Genomic DNA, 12,741 nt, shown 5'->3' with positions numbered 1-12,741 from the left:
TTCTTCTTCTTCTTCTTCTTCTTCTTCTTCTTCTTCTTCTTCTTCTTCTTCTTCTTCTTCTTCTTCTTCTTTTTCTTCTTCTTCTTCTTCAAAAGAAAGGAGTTCAAAAGCCAGGCCCTTAATCCCAGCACTTGGGAGGCAGAGGCAGTTAGATCTCTGTGAGTTCGAGGCCAGCCTGGTTTGCAAAGTGAGTTCCAGGACAGCCAGGGCTATTGCACAGAGAAACCCTGTCTCAAAACAAAAACAAAAGCAAGCAAGCAAACAAACAAACAAACAAACAAAAGGCAAGAAGAAGGAAATGGCATGTCTCCCACTCAGGCTCTTCCCAGACAGGCTCACCTACTGAGGTGATGCAACACCTAACTCTTGTGGACCCTCCTGGGGCCGCAGCCCCCACTGACTTCTTTGCCTGGGCACCAGGAAACCAACGCTAGTCTTTGTGGCTGCTTTCCTCTGAAGGACTCCCATGCAGCTCTAACCAGTTAAGGGCAATTTCTCATCATCTATACTAATACTGCTTCATTCAAATTGGAAATGATAGATGATTAACAGGCACGAGAAAACATGTTGTGCTACATTCAGAGAGGATGCAAATGACAAAAACATGTTGCCTTCTGGACAGGCAGAGAAATGGCTTGCAGCAGCACACCCGGTTTCTTGCACCTCCATGTCTGGCTAGACGGTTTTATGGCATTTAAGCTGCACAGTGCGAAGGCACCCAGTATATACCACAACTCTCAAAACAAAACAAAACAAACAACAACAAAAAAAAAAAACAGCGTTCTCATGTGCTAATGGCAACCGAATCAGAAACACATGGATTTAATTTCCTTCAAAATACCCACGGGTATAAAAATCAATGCAGGAAAGCCATTTGGCTAACTCTATTTGGGGCTTTTCTGAGCCCAGAAATTGTGAGAAATTGTTGGAAATGGCTGCTGAGCTCCAAATCCCACCAGGTTGAGCCCTCCCCACGCGCGGCCCTGGCCTAATGCGATGTGAAGCCCCGGCTGTCTTTTTGGAGAGAGGCAGGTGCTTGCTGTGTGGTACCTTCACGGCTGCCATCTCTGCAGATTCCCTGCTCTGTGCTATTAGTTCATTTGCTCAGTGTCTCCCGCCACATTGCCGTCAGGGAGATCTCATTTTTTTGGCAGCAGATCGGGATCCCTGCCTGAAAGTTGATAGAGGTTGAGCTATTTGCAGAAATAATGCTTTCCAGACGTACTAAACAGTGCCCCTCTTTCCAGATGGAGCGGCATTAGTGTTGCTCCCAGCCATTTCCTCACCTTCTGCTGTTCTTGTCAGTTCTCCCATATGCACCACGCACCTTCTGTATTCTGGGGAATCTTGGAAAACTGCTCCCAGCCTCGGCCTCTCACTGCTTGCATGCAAAAATGCACATACACACACACACACACCCTTCTACTGCCTTCACGCACATACAGTTTTCCCCCTGCCTCCAGGGAGTCGGCTTAGATTTTATGAGAGAGCTAACCACGAGGAGTGCTTAGCAGCACGGGGAACTGGACAGGTGTGAACACATGGGAACCTGAAGAAGCTCCTGGCCGAAGATGGTTACCTCTGTCATCAGCATTCCTAACTGACTTCGGCATCACTGGCATGTCACATGGCCATGCAGTGGCCTCTAGCTTCAGTGTCAAAGGCTTCGTCCTGGTAGACTGGGTTAAGCCTGCCTGTGTGTATTCCTTCTACGGTTTTCGTGTTCTCTCCAAAACTCAGGCTGTGAAAGAACTGTCATCAGAACAGGGCTGAGAAGCGGGACCTTTAAGAGGTGACGGAGTTGTGAGGTCCCCGGTTCGTGAATGGAATAATGCTGTTATCCTGAGAGAGGGAGTTAGTTGCTGTTGGCGTGGACCACTGATGAAAGAATGAACGGGCCTGCCACGATTTCTGTGCTCTGTACACTCCCTTGGACCCTCCTGCCTCCTTCCACTGAGTAACACAGTACACAGGTGTTGCAGGATATTTTGATCCCATTGTGAACCCCCAAATTGTGAACTGTAAAACCCTGTTTCCTATTTGCTGTGGTTGGTCCCTATCACACACCTTTAATCCAAGAGCTTCTCATAGTAAACAGGTGATTATGGTGTGGTTCAGGCAGCCCTAGCACACACCTTGAATCCAAGAGCTTTCTGCACACAGGATTTAATAAAGTTAACCCTAGGTCAAGAGGCGGAGCAAGAAACCAGCTGACAGGGATTAAAGTAGGAGGGACTTTGATTTGAGGGGTATTTAAGACAGTTTGGAGAAGTAGAAGAAAGCTTTCAGCTTAAGCTCTGGCTTTAGCTTCCGCTTAAGCTCTGGCTTTAGCTTTGGCTTCAGCTACTCAGCTCCCTGGCTTTTTGAGCTTTGAGCTAAGAAGCATTTGGCCTTGGGTTTTTTGGCCTTTTCCTCCTGGGCTGTCAGCTGAACTAGTGAGCCTTTTGGGTTTTTTCCATCCGGACCTCCTCTGAGAAGGAAGGTCAGCTGGCTACTTTCTCTGCCTCTCTGAGCTAGCAGGTTTTCACCCCAGCACCTGGCTCCTGAGTCTTGATTGGTAGAATAGAACATTGGGATTTTCATTTTTATCTATAACAACACCCAAGTTCTCACCAGGTCCTAGGGCCATATTGCCAAGTTCCCCAGCCTCCAGACCCGTGCGCCAAATAGACTATTTATAGCAATATATAGTCTTGTGTGTTCTGTTACAGTAGCTGAAACGGGGCTAAAATTGGTCCATATACAAGACGTTTGCATTGTAGGATCCCATATCATCATATCCACATATGGATCCACAATTTCTTTACTGAGAAATTGCCCAGATCATCATGTGTGTGTGATGTGCCCTTGGAAGCCAGAAGAGGACATCAGATCCCCTGGAACCATGACTACAGGCTGGTGAGCCACCTCATGTGGATTCTGGGAATGGAGCCTGAGTTCTCTGAAAGAACAGTCTCTGCTCTTAACCCCTGGGCCACCTCCCCTACCCCACAGGTTTTATCTAAATGTAGGCTCATAACCAAATCATGATTCTTTTTTTCCATCTCCACGAAGCCTGATGTCCGTGATTTCATGGAGCCAAAAGACCTTTACTCTCAACCCATCAGTGCCACAGGTAAAATTCACAGCTGTGGCACTTGTGCGCATTGCCTTTCCTGTCCTTACCAAGTGAGTTGTGCCACTGATGGTCAGACCCACACCCACGGAGTAGTGCTCGCTCATCATTCTAACCAACTCCTCATCCACTCTAGACTAAATCCTTCGTCTCTGCCATGTGTTGGTCTTGCTAGAACAACAAAAAGAAGATCATTCTGCAAGTGTGTGTCCAATGGTGGCATGTCCTTCCGAACAGGAAAAGGTGACTTTAGCAACCAGCCTCGTGTCTTCTCACCTTCGTCAAGTTTTCATTTGCCTTCAATCTCACCTAAAGGCTTGAGGTCTTACCTAAAGGTTTGGGGGATGGAGAGATGGGTGGTTCAGTGTTTAAGAGTATTGTCTTCTCTTCCAGAGGACCTGGGTTCAATTCCCAGCATCCATACAGCAGCACACAACTGTCTGTAACTCCAGTCTCTGATGTACAGACACACATGTAGGCAAAACACACATTCACGTAAAGTAAAAATAAAGGTTAAATTTTTTTTTTAAAGGATCTAGTTTTGAAGTCTGGGACTTGTTCATTGCTCAAGTTAGAGCATATAGAAAAACTTAAAGAATTATTGCTAAGTGTAGTTATTCCTTTAAGCCAAATTTTAAAAGATAGGGTCTCAGTGTAGCCCAGAATAGATGGAAATTCACTATGTAGACCAGGCTGGTCTCAAACTTGTCTTAATTCTCCTACCTCTGCCTCAAGAGTGCTGGGATTACAGGGATGCTCCACCACAAAGGACACTCTGCTTGACTGATGTATAATGCAGCTAGAGACACCAATCTTCATTTCCGTCATTGTCTTGATGTCCACCCTCCTAAGTTCCAACATGCCAAAGAGGAAAATATTACCCTCCCTGATTGCTTCTTCTTTGGCTACTGATAGCAGAAAATGTATTAGCCAGTCCTAACTCATCAACTCGGGCTTCCATCATGAGACCTGCTCCTCAAAGCAGTTATGGGAAACAGAGTCAGAGGGAAGGGCTTGCCTTTAGCTTTGGTGGAACACACAGGTCAATCAGCATCCGCCTGGCTCACCAGCCCTGTGAAAGGGAATGCCTTGAACAATTCCATCAACATCGATTTACTTTAACCAGGTGATATGTTAATGAGCCAACCTTCTTGCTCCCTAGATGACATTAGTTCTCAAACTAACAGAGCACACCACCTTTGCAAAGAGAAAAAAAAATCACCGAAGAAGCTGTGAGTTGACACTTGCAGATGAGACTAATTCCCTGTGTCCCATGGATGCATGCCGTGTTGGGAGAACGCCATGCACATCCAGCTGATTCTTGCTGTCATTGGAACTGACCCTCCATCCCCCAGGAGGCCCCCAGCCTGTCTGCTACAATGACAGGGGAAGGAGCCAGCCTTCAACCTGGGCTCCTCAGATGTGCAGCACAACAGGCCATGTCAAACCTCGATGGGGCCAGCTGGATCGCATGAGTTTTTTAAAGTAAAACAACTGATTTGGGAGGAGGGGGGAGGGGACAGATTGGTACTCCCCTCCCCTCCCCCCACCCCGGTGAAATCCCAGGGGAGGAAATCCATGGTCCAGTGTGTTGATCTTGGCCTGGGCACACACAGTGCCTCTGTTCTGAGGATGAGCCGACCCATGCAGATGTGCACACCAGCCATTTCCAAAGGTTAATTAAATATTACCATTGTTTTCCAAGCTATTAATGTCTGTTCTTTTTATTTCTTCATGAGAAAGGTTTTTACCTCCCTCCAAAAAACCATTTGAATATGCTTCTCAGTTCCTGCCCTCCTGAAAGCCCCGAAAAGAGAATGACCAGAGGGCCAAGAGAGACAAAACTTAGGGAGAGAGAGGCAGATATTTCTATGCTAGAGGCAAAAGGCAGCTTGGAGCTGGGAGAGGAGGGACTAGAGCCAGGACAGTCTGAGATGCGGTCCCTGCAGCATGAGCACGTCAGCTAAGGCTGAAGACAAGAATCCTACTATTTCAAAAAGGTTTTCTTACAGAAGCAGGGAAGGACCTGACAGCTCTTTCTACCTTTGTGCTTTGGCAAAATAACTGCCTGCTACTAGTGTGAGTCTTGGCTTTCATTGGTTCTGGGAAAGGATCTGGGTGGTCAGTGAACACAGAGTCAGGATCATGGCCAGCTCTGCAATGTCAGTGTGTCCCTTGTCACCTCCAAATGACATAGTTTCTCTCCCCCCACCCCCAGCCCCGCCTGAGGTGACCTGATGTGGGTAGGACAGGGGCCTCTGTGCAGTGGGGGAGGGATTCTCAGATGGACAACAAGGGATAATAAGACAGAGGTCAGGGAGAGGACACGGCTCCCTCTGGCAGGAAGTGCCACCCTCTGTGAATGCAGTTTACAAGAATCCTGAGCCACTATGAGCACAGCAGTCTGCAGGAAGTCTCTGCAGACAGCCTATCTTCCAGGGAAAGCAGGGCCTGTTTTGTTTGCAAAGTAATAATGCCTCCCTGGATGTGGGCAGGACAGGACGCAGCAGCCCTACAGTGTAAGGACTGAAAACCAGGAGCAGAATGAATACAGGTGACCACCAAGTGGGATGGGGGATGGCCCAGAGGAACAAGGGGGAGGGTCGAATAGTGCCAGCTCTGGTCGTGAGGCCAGGACCTCTCCCCTCAGGCACAGATCACACGCTCTGAAATTCCATCCTCTTAGGGCTTGAAAACACAGGGTACTCAAGTGCAGGCTCTGTGGTCAAATGCTCTGAATCCAGATTTCCACCACTCCCTCCCTAGACCACTTCAGTATGTCTCAGTTCCTAACGTTTATATTTTTCATCTGTAAAATGGAACCAAATGCCTTAGGCTGTAAAGTTGCCAGAATGATAAGATGGAGAGAGCTTGAGAAAGCAGATGGGAAGCTGGGAGAGATCAGGAGGGAAGAAAACTATAGAGGGAAAAATGACGAAGGACAGGGTGGCGAGACTTGGGAGAGAGGAAGAGGAAAGCCAAGAAGGGAAAGCAGAAGGCAAGAGGGGAAGGCTATGATCCCTCCGCTCTCTGGAGGGCGAGTACCCTTGGCTATCAGGCTCAGCCTCTCTGAGTGAGCCTCGTCCAGTCATGAGTGGTCCTTACACACGCTGGCTGGCCTCTCTTGCTGCCGGGCATGTGTCCCTGCACACACACATGGCTAAGGGGCTGAACAGTGAGGGGACCACATGAAAAGGATGCTTGGACAAACTAAAACTGGAAAAGTCAGTTCTCCATGTCTTCTCAAGTGTTGGAGCTCTGGTCATTGCGGTGACATGGAGACAGGTGTCTGAAGAAAACTGCATAACAAATATAGGGGTTTTAGGTTGAATTTGTGCCAACTAAGTATGTAGTCCCTCCTAAAACTGTGCTGGGCCCCAGATGAATTGGTGGGATACACTAGAGAAGCCCAAGTGTGCAGCTGACGTCACAGCACAGGGAACAGAGGGGGAGAGTGAAGAATGATGAGACTCAGAAGGCTGCACATGTTCTCAGCAGTTTCACTGAAAAGCAGGCAGAAAAGCACACTCAAAGCTGGGACAGTAAATGCCAAGATTTCCCTGACAAAATATTGTAACAAGTGGTAGAGACTAGGGCTGACTCTAAGAAGCAGGTTGATAGATAGATAGATAGACAGATGAACAGATAGACAGACAGATAAGTGATAGATGATGATGATGAAGATAGATAGATAGATAGATAGATAGATACATACATACATACATACATACATACATAGAGATAGAATAAAAGATTGATAGATGATAGATACATAGATAAAAATAGATATATAGATACAGAGATAGATATATTGATTGATTGATGATAGATAGATAAATGATAGACTGATAGATGATAGACAGACATGACAGATAGATAGATAGATAGATAGATAGATAGATAGATAGATAAAGAGCACTCAGTATACTCCAATAGTAGGCAAAAGGATACTTTCAAAAGAAGGTATGCCTTCTTAACACACACATGAGAAAAACCTTCAGCCTCATTGATAAGCAAGTATAGTTGAGCAAAAATGCAAAATGAATAAAAATAAAATAAAACATCTTTTTTAAATCATTAACTTGACAAATTAAGAAAATCAATCCAACTGAATACTACAAGAGTACAGACCAATATGGCAGCCTTGCCCCAATGAGACACATATCCTTATATATAAAGAACTTCCATAGAACAACAAGAAACCCACAAAAAATGGGCAGAGAGTTATAAGCAGCTCTGAGAACAAGTGAAATGCAGATACTCAGATGTGGACACGATGGAGATACAGAGACATGTTCTCCACCACAATCACAGAAGAGCAAAGCAAAGTGCCAGTCCTTGGTCCATGACATCATAAATACGGTCGCTTCTACTCCTGACATGCTGAGAGTCTTGGGTCAAGGTGGGTAGTCCCCAGAATGGATTGTGGAACCCCAGCTAGTCCTGGGGGGGGGGGCTTCATGGCTCATAATTGTAGTGATTGAATAAGAATGGCTGCCATAGGCACATATATTGAAATGTTTAGTCATCAGGGAGTGGAACTACTTAAAAGGATCAGAAGGGCAGTAATCCTTTAAAGTGGAAGTTAATGTGGCCTTGTTGAAGGAAGTGTGTCCTGAAGGCGGGCTTTGAGGTTTCAGAAGCTCAAGCCAAGCCCAGAGTCTTGCTATCTTCCTGCAGCCTTAGGATCCTATAGGTAGAACGCTCAGCTACTCGGCAGCACCATGTGGGTCTGCAGGCTGCCATGCTTCTCGCCGTGGTGATGATGGACTAAACCTCGGAAACTGTAAGCTGTAAATGCAATCAAATGTTTTCCTTTATAAGAGTTGCCGTGGCCACGCTGTTTCTTCACAGCAACAGAACACTCACTGGGACAGTGATTTAATCGAATTGCTATCCTGCAAAAGCGTGTGTGGGCGATGTGATCCTCCTGCCAGAGGTCCAGACTATGGGGCCCTCTGACCTGGAAATGGAGTATTAGACCTGTAAGGCAAAATAAACCTTTTTCTTTCTTTCTTTCTTTCTTTCTTTTTTTTTTTTTTTTGAGTCGCTTAGTTCAGGTATTTCATTATAGTCACAGAAAATTAAGTAACATGGAAGGGCTTGAGGGTCATAGCCAGACTCCCCTTCCTTCGCTCCTTCGTTCCTTCCTTCTATGTTGTGCTGGGGAGGGACCCAGGGTAAGAGGCACACTCTCACTGAGTTGCGCCCCAGCTCTGTATTATTCTCCTTAATGGCGCTCTGCAGATCAAACCCAAGCACCTTGTCCACACCAAATAGGCACCACCCCCTCACCACATCCCCAGCCACCCACACTACCCTCTCGATACCAAGTTCAAATGTCCAGGACCAGGTAATTGCGTATAAACGGAAGTGGACCTCCTCTGTCCTGGGCGCCCAAGCCACCTGTTTATGCTCTTTCTTCCTTGGAACTGGTCCCACTGCCCTTTCAACTAAGCACACATCCCCTCCTTGAAGATTTCCTTCGTTCCTGGGCAGGAGTCCCTGGGCTTGGATGCCTGCCCCATCCCATCCCGTCAAGCTGTCTCCTGCAATCATTCCAGCAGCTCCTGAAATACTGCTTCCTCCACAAAGCCCTCCCCAGCTGAGAGCAAAGTGAATTTCCTCCGGCTGCCCACCTGTTCTGAGTGTGGGCAGCTCCCCTCCTCCCCTCCAGGGCACCTAAGAGCAGCTGATCCGCCGCATCCTGCTCACTAAATGGCTTCAGTGTCCTACATGTCCTTTCCATGCATCTGCATCCATGGTGGCGGAAGCGTGTGTTTATGAACGTGTTTTGCTTGTATCAGCAGTGTGAGAGAGCTGTGTGGTGAGTTGTGTTCACTAGAAACGACCTTGCTCAGCGTTACCAAGTTCAAAGTCTCGGCACTTGGTAAATGAGCCTTGGGTATGGGTCAAGTTTGCCCTCTATGACACTGACTTGTACCTCAGGCTGGGGCAAAACTCATTTGAACTGCCAACAGCTGAACATTACACTGAAGACTGATGGAGAATTCGCCATTTAAAAGAAGGCTAAGGATACTACCAAGGTCTAAATCCAAGCATCAGAATCTTCTTCCCCCAACTACATTTTCCTCTTCCATGATTCAGTCAACACCATAATTGTACTGGATCCCACAAGATTAGAAATCTTCCGTTATTAAAAATGAGGACTTTTCTTTTAAATCCGAGTTCAAAGCACATGCCTGTCCACCATTAACCTGATTTTCATATGCGTTTCAACTTCAGGGGGAAAAAATGCTGCTCTCACAGCCTCTCTCAAATGTCAAAACAAAACTCCACTTCTTAGAAGCCCCAAATCTTTTTTTTTTTTTTTTTTTTTTTCTGGTAAAGAGAAAAACAAATATGTTTGTGATCAGGCAACACTGGTGTACCAAATCACACAGAGCAGAAACCGCCAGCTGTTAGGTGGGTTGCCAACAGGCTGTGTGCAGGGACTGTGCAGTTTTCTGAGCTGTTTTATCCTTAATTCTCCACCTAAAGTGTTCCATGGCTTTTTCAATGCCCCCTTTTAAATCTGTTATAGAATGAGGTGAGACACAAAGAGTTTTTTTTTTAATATTATCAAGTAAAATTACATTCTTTATTCAGTAATACGACCCTCCTCAAAAAAGAGAAAAAAAAAAAAGCCGAGGATTTTTTTCCTTCATTCTATGGAAGGTGACTGGAGAACACTCTTGAGTCCGCATCTCTGGCCCACATAGAGGGATGCTTTTCTGATTTATACAGTCACAGAAAAATGTAGCAAGGAGGCCAAACAACAGTGACAGTAAATTATAGATTCGAGGAATAGAAGTTTATCGGGCTTTAGCATTTCTGCCTTCACTAAACCAGTGGGGCGGCGGCGACTCCTTCCTGTGCCTGCTTCACATGGCCTGTGCACTCGTGCCCACTGAGCATCCTGGGTCACCCGCACAGGACCTCAGCGGACAAATGATGAAAGCAGGTGAGTGGCTTCGGACAGCTAACCCTCCTCTCCCTCCGCCTCTGGCCATCAGATTTAATCCAAGGGCATCCTTGAGAAGGAAGTGGCATGAAGGAGTGCCCTTGTCTGGGTGGCAGGGAGGGGCAGTAAAAACCCACAGGTCCTGGTTGCCGCATAACCTTTGTCAGCATCAAGGGCTCTCTCCCTCCTGCATCAAGCAGACAGTCCTCTCCTCAAATCCAGAAGATCAGCAATAATTGATTTGGCTTCTGGCCCATACCCTTCTGGTGCAAAAGCGACAGCACAGTTCACTGACTGCTTCCGATCTGTTCCTGCCCTCCCTACCAGTGACTCTACACGTCTGATTAAAATCGGTAATGCGAGGGTCCTGGAGTGGAGAGGCTCTCTTTATTCCTGTCAGACGCTACTTGGAAGGGCTGAGGCTTCCTCCTACTAGACATTTCACTAGTAAACAGAAAAGTTACCCATATTGTCATGCTTGCCCTGACCTGCAAGCTAGTGAACAATAAATCTTAATTATAGTTAAATGCCAAAATCTGCAAAGAACGAGGCAGCACTAGTCAACTGTGAATTGGTCCGACTCCTCCACCCGCCTCGCCTGGGCTGCAGCTGCAGGAATACATAAATTAGTTTGTGATGTGTTTGTGCCAGAACAATCAGTCGAGGCTGTTTCTTAAGAGCGTTTCCAGGATCGGTGGACGGAACTGGCATTCATCCTTTTGCCATGTCAGATGCAGGTGGCATCTGGGGGGGGGGGGTATTTTAAAGGACTTTCAGCATTGTGCTTGGGTTAATAAGAAAGTGCTGTTTTTAAATACCTCGGCAGTTTTCCAAAGTAGCGCTCAGCCTCTTGACGTCTACTCAGTCCACACTTGTTTGTTACCTTTGGATTTCCTCAGAGAACCACTGAATAACCTTTCTTGTTAGCAGTCTCCTTTTAGCACAGTACAGGGCTACTGGAATTGGGAGCAGGCATCATGGGAGAGGGCTGTGGTCGCCCCCTCCTCTGCTTTCCCCTGCTGCTGTAAAGCTCATGAGCTCCTTGGTATTCAAGCATTTGCTTGTCATAATACTAAATAAAGCCACCCTGTTGTCCCTTTGCCGAGGTCCTCTTGACATATCGGTACCTATATGCAAGAATTGGTAGGGTGATTGCCAACATAACTCTGTTCAATGACTTCAGGCTGTTCTATCCATTTCTAAGACTGACAGGAGATTGGAGATGGAGCTCGGGAGACAAGATGGAGTTTGGGCTGCTCGGTGCTCCATCCCATGAATCAATCTGCAATCTCCTTGTGTTATTTTGGGCGAAGATCCCGGTGTCACTGAGAGTCAATCATCTGCTAGATGCTTCTATTGGGCAGTTTTCTAAAAAATAATAAGGCAGAGAATCCAGTCTCTGGAATCAGCCAGGGTAAAAATCATGTCTGGAGACGGAGAGTCCACTAATTACCAAGCAGATGCCTGAGTGTGAAAGACAGAGGTACAAACACCTTTTCCCAACAGAAACTGGGATGGGGGAAAGGGAGCTGTAAATAGGCAGGTTTCCATTGTCCCTTTCAGAAAAAAAAAAAAAAAAGAAAGAAAGAAAGAAAGGGATAGAAGCTTCAGTCCATACTTCAATAGCAGCATTAATTCCAAGTCACAGCAGAGGACTTTCTTCTTAGGAAGGCTGCGTCATTTCTACATTCCTGCCCCAGCCCCCACCCCACCCTCACTGCCGGGTTCTTCTGATCTCACAAGGCCACATGGCCTCACCAGCTTCCTGTTTGTGTCACTGTTTTGTTGCTTCTCAGCAGTCACAGTAAGCTGCCTTTCAGCCAGCCCCCACCTCAGACTGGCTTTCTTCCCAGAGTTCTGCTGTGCTTGCCAATCTGCCCCTGAGGGTCCAAGGCCCAGTCTTCAAAGCCCGGCCCTTCTGCTGTCTCTGTGGTAAGGGCTGGCCTCAGAAGTGATCCGACCTCCATCAGACCAAAATATAAAGGGCTGGTACAATGATTCTCACTATTGCTTCTCACCTGGACTCCTACTTCTTTTGTTGGTGGTGGTGGTGTTGATAGTGGCGGTGGTAGTGGTGGTGGTGATGGTGGTGACGGCGATAGTGGTGGTGGTACTGATGGTGGTAGTGGTTGTTTTTTGAGGAGGAAGCAAGGATTGTTTGTCCTATTTACAGATTTGAAAGGAGACACAGAAGGACTGAAGGTTCTGCAGTAATACAGAAGGCGTCCCCAGGCTGCCCGTAAGGCTGCAAGAAGAAAAGGCTCTATTTGTGATAAGCACCCAGGTCCCTTTCGACATACGCTAAGCATTTGCTGTGTGTTACTGCGTCTAATTTGCACAGACACACCAACAGGTAATCCTCACTAGTCTGGTTTTAAACCATGGGAACTAAGACTCCAGGTTTCTATCGTCTTGTCCTGCCAAGGGCACATGTGACATATTGGCCTCCCTCAGCTCTTCTCTCTGCCCCAGTGACGGGCTTACTCCATCAGGTCTACTCCCATCTGTCTTTCTCTTTTGAGCTACTTGATACTGTATACGTACATTGTCCCTTAGTATCTGTAGTCTCTGGCTCCAGGATTCCCAGGGGAAGCCAAGGTTCAAATGTTGCCAGATCCCTTATATAAAATAGCTTAGTGCTGGCCTATAACCAAGGCACATC

This window comes from Psammomys obesus, unplaced genomic scaffold (assembly GCF_907164565.1).
Source record: "Psammomys obesus unplaced genomic scaffold, mPsaObe1.curated_primary_1811, whole genome shotgun sequence".
Taxonomy (NCBI): domain Eukaryota; kingdom Metazoa; phylum Chordata; class Mammalia; order Rodentia; family Muridae; genus Psammomys; species Psammomys obesus.
Note: the sequence above shows the minus strand (reverse complement) of the source record.